Source organism: Camarhynchus parvulus, chromosome 1A, assembly GCF_901933205.1.
Source record: "Camarhynchus parvulus chromosome 1A, STF_HiC, whole genome shotgun sequence".
NCBI lineage: Eukaryota > Metazoa > Chordata > Aves > Passeriformes > Thraupidae > Camarhynchus > Camarhynchus parvulus.
Window position 1 is genome coordinate 63,243,867 of NC_044586.1, and position 6,632 is coordinate 63,250,498.

Genomic DNA, 6,632 nt, shown 5'->3' on the forward strand with positions numbered 1-6,632 from the left:
ACAACTCACATGAAACCAATGAAACAATCACCTGTGGGTGAACAATCTCCAAACACATTCCAAATAAGCACAACACAGGAGAAGCAAATCAGATAATTATTTTTCCCTTTTTCTTGGAGGCTTCTCAGCTTCCCAGGAGAAAAACCCTGGGGGAAGGGATTTTCCAGAAAATGTGAATGCCACAGCAAAGGGCGGAAGAAGGAGCAGCACCCCTGGCAGAGCCAGCAGGAAGGGGTGAGGGTGTTTGGCGAAGGGGACTCAAAGAATTGGGGAAGCTCTGCCACAAATTCCTCATCTTAGCAGTGCTAACCTTGCTGCAGGAAGCCAGCTCTACCTTCACTCTCTGGGCTGGAGCTGTCACACTGCTGCTCCTCCTGCTCTTTGGTGACAGGTCCCTCCATAGCTCTGGGCCATTGCCTGAACATCTGTGGCACAGGGATCCCTGCCAAGGGCTTCAGTGTGCGCCCTGTGTGATGCACAGAGCAAGTCTGGTCAGCCTTCTCAGCACTGCTCTGCCACTGCAGCCTCACCAGCCCCATCACCCATCACCTCTCCCAGCACAGATCCCTCGTGGTGTCAGCAATGCTGGCACAGGCTGTGAGCTCCACAGGGACACAGCATCCAGGGAAAGGTCAGCTCCACAGCCCAGCCAAAAACCACCCATCTCTCCTCCACAAACCTTGACAGCAAAGCCAGAGTAGGAAACCAAGGGGAACGAAGGAAAAACAACGTTCTGGCTCCTTGCTAAAGAAAACCCTCAGGGTGGCTCCTCTCTCCTTGCTGCTGTGCTGTGGCTGCAGCTGCTCCACAAGCCAAGTGGCCATGGTCCAAGCAAAGCAGAAAGCACATTTCTGAGCAGGAATCAGGGCCTTTGCAGGTAACTGGCAAGTGGATGTAGCTGCAGTAATTTAATATATTAAGGACTCTGCCTGGATGTGCTGCCCATCTGCTCCTGCACCAGGGAAGATGATTAAATCTTCTAGTGATAAAGCATCTGGAAATTCCAGCTCTGGATGGTGAGCTGCCCAGTGAGACAAGGGCCTGTGCTCATTCCTGCAGCCTTTCAGGTCAGCCTGTGCTGTTGGTGACACTAAAGCAAACATCTGCTCTATTGCAAAATGACTTTTTTTAAAAAATGCCTTTCTTAATCTAGGGCAGACTTCCTTCAATTCTGGCAGGATCAAGCCACAGGTATTTTTAACCAGCTCTGAAGCAACTGCATTTTTGCTCAGCTGCAAACCAGAGTGTTCTGGGTTCAGCAGGTCCCTCCTCTGCTCACAGGGCTTCTCCAGAAAGCCACAACTTCCTTCTACAGCTACCAGAGAATGAAATGTTTCATGATCTGGAACTTTATCCTTTTCTAAAATAGCAGCTGCCATAATAAAAGCCTCAACTGCCCAAGATGTTTCTACCTTTGGCAAATAGCTGCTTGAGCAAAAGTGGAGCTGCAGGTTAAAAAATGGCAAATGAAGCAGGTCCTAAGAAAGTATTTTGCTGAAGTAACCCACTGGTGCAAAGGGGAGTTCAACCTCTGATTTGGGTCTTGCAAACCAGCAAAAATACCTCATGGTCCAGATTAGCCTCCCTCAGCACACTGCAGGTTTCTTTGTGTGAGTGACTGCGGGTCAAAGCAGTCATGATCTTGCAGCAGGAGTGTGAGTCTGTGGGTAGAAAGATCTGGATTGTTTCCATCCCTGTTACCCAGCACCTATTATGTCATCTATAAATGGAAAGCTGAAAATCTCAGGCTGTGCTGGAAATAAAAAAGGAAAGGGCCCAAGGTGGGCAGGTGCTTTATTACATGGAGCTCCCTCAGTGTTGCTTCCCATCCATTGACAAAAATTCTTTTCTTGCTCAAAGCATCAGCAGCATCACAGATGCTCTTCCAAATTATAGTCTGTTTGTTTACATTGAGCCAAGAATAAGAACTTCAAAAAAATCCCTTCCTGCAGCCCTGGATGCAAATATAGAGCACACACCTTGAATATAATTTAAAATTACAACCCATGGCACACGTGACTTGATCCAAAATACAAATAGCACATAACATGGCAGGGACCAGAGAGCAGATCCTTTCATGTTTGGTGAACTAGCCCTGTCTTTCCTGAGTGCAGGAGCCTTTGTCACAGCCCATCTGAAGGGGGCAGACAGAGGGAGGGTTCCTTGGCAGCTCCCCCAGATGCCAAGAGCTGGGGGTGTCCCTCTGCAGGGTCCCTGACATGGAGAAGGTGCAGGGCCTGAAGCACCAGCCAGCTCAGGAACAAACAGCTTTGGGTATTGCCTTCCAAAAAGCAGATGGTTTGCAGTTTTCCTGATGGTGTGGTTGATAGGCAAGCACAGGATGGGGGATTTATCTTGAAATGGCCAAGTGGAGTTGGGAATCTGGAGGGATTTCTGGTATTTCCTCCTTTCAATCAGAATAAATGTACTTAAGGATGACCTTTATCTTGATATCTTACCCCTACCTCTTCTAATCCTGATGTGAAAAACAAAGCAAAGAGGTTCCTGGAAATGTGAGGTTGAAGAAAAAAAAGGTGCTGGTCCTCCTCTTTTTCCATCTCTGGAAAGGGAATGTGGTCATTAAGGGGTTTGGCAGTTCAGCCTGGTTATTATTTTATTCCATATAAATCCAGAGTTCTTTCATTGTGCTCAGTGAAACTTTCCTCACCTTCTGCCTTTTTTAATAGAAAATATAAATCACTTATGTTTAAACTACTTTTGGACCACCATAGATCCCTAGCCATTAAAAACTTCTTACTGGAGGAATTAGTGCTCTCAGTTAAAATATCAGTATCCTTGAAACAGAGTCAGCAAAACTTCTGACCAATTAAAGCTTTTGCTTTCAATCATAAAAGTTGTTTCCCAAAGCAAATTCCAGGAGAACAATCTGTTGTCAGCACTGCTTTTAGGGAGCACTGAACCTCTGGCAGCCCTGCTAGATAGAAATCCTCTTCTGGAAGTTTCTGCAAGGAGTTTTCCTCCAGCCTTTTGTATCCCCCAGATTATTTCCCTCCAGAATTAGGTCTTCCTCTGTGCTCAGTGAGAGATCAGCCACTTTGGCACAACAGACTTGGTCCAGGGTTTTATTCCTCACTTGGGATTCTCCAGCAGCTCCAAGCTATCAGTTCTTAGAAAAAGACTTTAGAAAAGAAAAAAAAATAGCAAGTTTTTATATTCAAAAATATTACATCTCATGCTGTATTTCAGGAAAGTCTGTGTGCAAGGATCCAGATGAACTGTCCCTCTCCACATCTGTTTCTCCTTCTCCTGTCCTCCTGGAGAGTAAGACTTTGCCCATATTGTTTCTGTGTCCTGAAAGGCTCCTAGCAGACAGGCCTTTCAGGGAAAAAATGGTTCTTAATATCCAACCTAAACCTCTTATTTCTTCTTCTTGTAGTCTCCTTCCTTTTAACTCAAGGCAGTGAAGTACTATGTATGGAGGAGGTAAATGAAGGCTCATATAATGTTCAAATTCTTTAAATTCTTCAGTCTTGAGACCCTTTTTATGGGAGAGTTTGGGAGACACAGAACTTGCATGGTGCTAGTTAGGGCAGGAGAGATATAAAAATACCAAATTTAAGGGTGTTTAAAGTATTAGCACTTGTGGAAGGGAAATATAATCTTCATAGCTGAAGGGATATGCTTATCTGCTCTTGAAGTCACTGGTTTCAGACTTATTTGCAGGTTACATACTCATCTAGCTGGACTTCAGGTCAGACCCAGTGCAGTGATGCTCTTGTTGTTCCTATTTATTTGCATGTCACATTCCTGCAGCCAAACTCTTCCTGAGGAGTCAGTTTTGTATCTAGGCTGGATCTGTCCCTAATTCTGTCCCCTTAAAATCCCAACCAGCTTCTCAAACTGAGTGCATAGGAAGCAGAAAACACCTTAGGGTGCTGCTGGAAAGCAAATTTGAGTAACAGGGAGCTGTTTGCACACAGTTCAGGGATTTGGCAGCTCCTCTTACCCAAGTCAGTAGAAAAAACCCATTACCATTATCTTCCAGTCTTTGAGTGCTGCTCTGCACACTTAGTGGCACTGTGTTTACCAGTCAGCACTGGTTTTATTTGTGAAAGGGGAGCTGCAAACAAAGGTCCAGCTCTTGTCTCCAGCAGTGGGGGAGGCTGGATTTCCTGTGGGGAGGAAGCTGGGGCAGGTGGTGAAAACTTTGTGGAAAGATTTGTTTTGCCAGCTGTGGTGTGGTGGGACACATCCCAAACACCCCACACCTACGGCTCCTGCTGCTTGTCATGCAGCAAGAACAAAACCTCAGGTCTCTTGGGGTTTGTTCAGACTGGAAAGTGCATCCTTAGAGCCAGAAAGATCAGCAGAGTATTTCCTGCCTGCAGCCTGCAGAAAGTGGCATGTCAGTGAGCAGCAGCACATCTCCAAGGGCCAAGAGGAGGCAGGGAAAGCCACTGAGGAGTTCCACAAAGCCAAGTATTGCTGGAAACTACAAAGAACTGTGCGATATCTGTGATGTAAGGGCTGACTAAAGCAGAGAGAGATTAATTCCTATTCTTTCTGCTACAGACAGAACAAAAGCATCCACACTCCTCAGCACCGAGCTATGCCCTGGGCATAAAACCAGTTGTTTACCCAAGAAGGGATGAAAGCTCCTGGTGCTCTGGGGTCAGAGCAGGCAGGACACCACCAAGCAGGGCTGTTGCTCACAGCACAGATTTAAGTGCTGCAAAAAATTCACATTTCCCCCCTCCCAACCTCCTGTCCTATTTCAGTGTGGAGAGTGGGAGGGTACAGGATTGGTGCCAAGAGATACCTGAAGATCCTCCAACAGCACTGAGGGAGGAGTAAATAAAGAAACAGATGAATTTGGATGCTTGGTTTTCCAGCTCATGCAATGAAAAATTGTGGTTTTCCTTCTGGAGAAAGGGCTCTCCTTCCTAATGGCTGGAACTGCATGAAGCATCCCAGTCCCAGGCCATGCCTGCAGCAGGGTAAATGATGTGCTCTGTAAAATATGGTCAGGTTTCTGTATCAGATTGGCTAAATATGCTTCTGAGGCAGCAGGGTCTTCTCCATGCTAGACTTTGCTGATGTGTTTAAAATAGCTTCAGCAAATGCAGATTCCTGCTCCCTCTGAGGCCCCTCAGATCCGTCTGCTCAGGCTGGCAGAGCCCAACTGCAGGAAGCAACAAGCTGCAGGACCATCTGCCTTCAGAGCAGCCCTGCCAGGGAAAGCACAGCCCAACACAAAGGAGCAAGAGCAGGGGCCATCCACACAGGGTTGGCTGTGCCACCACATCCCAACAGGGCCACCCGTGTCCCCAAAGCACACCCACACCTGCTTCCCATGGGAAAAACCATCTCTGTGCCATGAGCTGGAGGCTGAGGAGGAACAAGTCACCTGCCCAGTGCAAATCCTCCATCAGCACTTCTGCAGGGGCAGGTTTGAGCCCCATTGCCTGTGGGGGATACCAAGAGGAAGGAAATGGGACATTTTTGTTGTCAGGTGAGAAGCACTTGCTGTGGCATGTCAAATCATGGCTCTGATTTCTGTGGGTGTACTCCTATACCTGGTTAAAAGGTGAGCATTCCAGAGGACTGGAAGGGAAGAACCATGGATGTGGGCATAGTCCAAGGATTAGAAGAACATCCTGGGGACCTGGGTTCAGGTTTTGTTTTGCCACAGTCCCTCTGTATGTATTCCCATCCCTGGAATGATTTAAAAGACAGGTGGATGTGGCACCTGGGGACATGATTTAATGGTGGACTTGACAGTGCTGGCTTAATGCTTGGAGCTGATGACCTTAAGGGTCTTTTCCAACCTAAAGAACTGTATGATTTTATGATCATTGTCCAGTTTGTGTCTCACTGACCCAGTCTTAATGGAAAGCAATGCCATTTTCCATGCTAGCAGTGGTCTGGAGGAGGAAAGATGCGCAAGACTGCAAAGAGCTGAGCTGTTGCAGAAGAGCACAGGGAGCAGCCAGTGCAAGGAAGCTGAGGGTGTACAGTACATCCAGCCCTCTGGCAATTTATTCTGTGCTTTCTTACATTTCCACTTGGCTTCCTCTCCTGCCCCAACCCAGCTGCCCACCCTCTCACTGAATATCTGATTTCCCAGCTGGTAATCCTCACCCCATCCACATCCCTGCTGAATGGGGTCTAGACAGGCTAATTGTATATAATCCTAGAGCTACATCAACCCCCCAGCTAAACCCTGCACTTCTGTGCACCAGGGATTCATCTGCACACACATTCATTCTGAGCACGTCTCATTAAGGAGAACTTGGGGATTAAAAGGTGAGGATGAGGTGAAGATGAAGGCACATCCTCCCCAGTGTGGGACAGACAGCACTGCCTCGGACTGAGTTTTGCTTATGATGTGACAAATGTTGAAGAGAGTCACAATGTCACCTCAGAGCACCTCGTGCTGTCCTTGCTCTGCTGATGCTCTTGGCATCTCTCTCTCTCTCTCTCTCTCACTCCTCGCACAGCCTCCCTGTGACCCAGCCATGGTATCTGTGCACATCTGAGAGGGGCGCAACTCTGCACCCTCTGCCTGCCCACAAGAATGCATTGTATTCTTCATGTACAATACAGTGCTGCCTTCTCATTTCTGCTGCAAGACTTAGAAATCTTTTCAAATAACGATGGCTTTTCCCTTT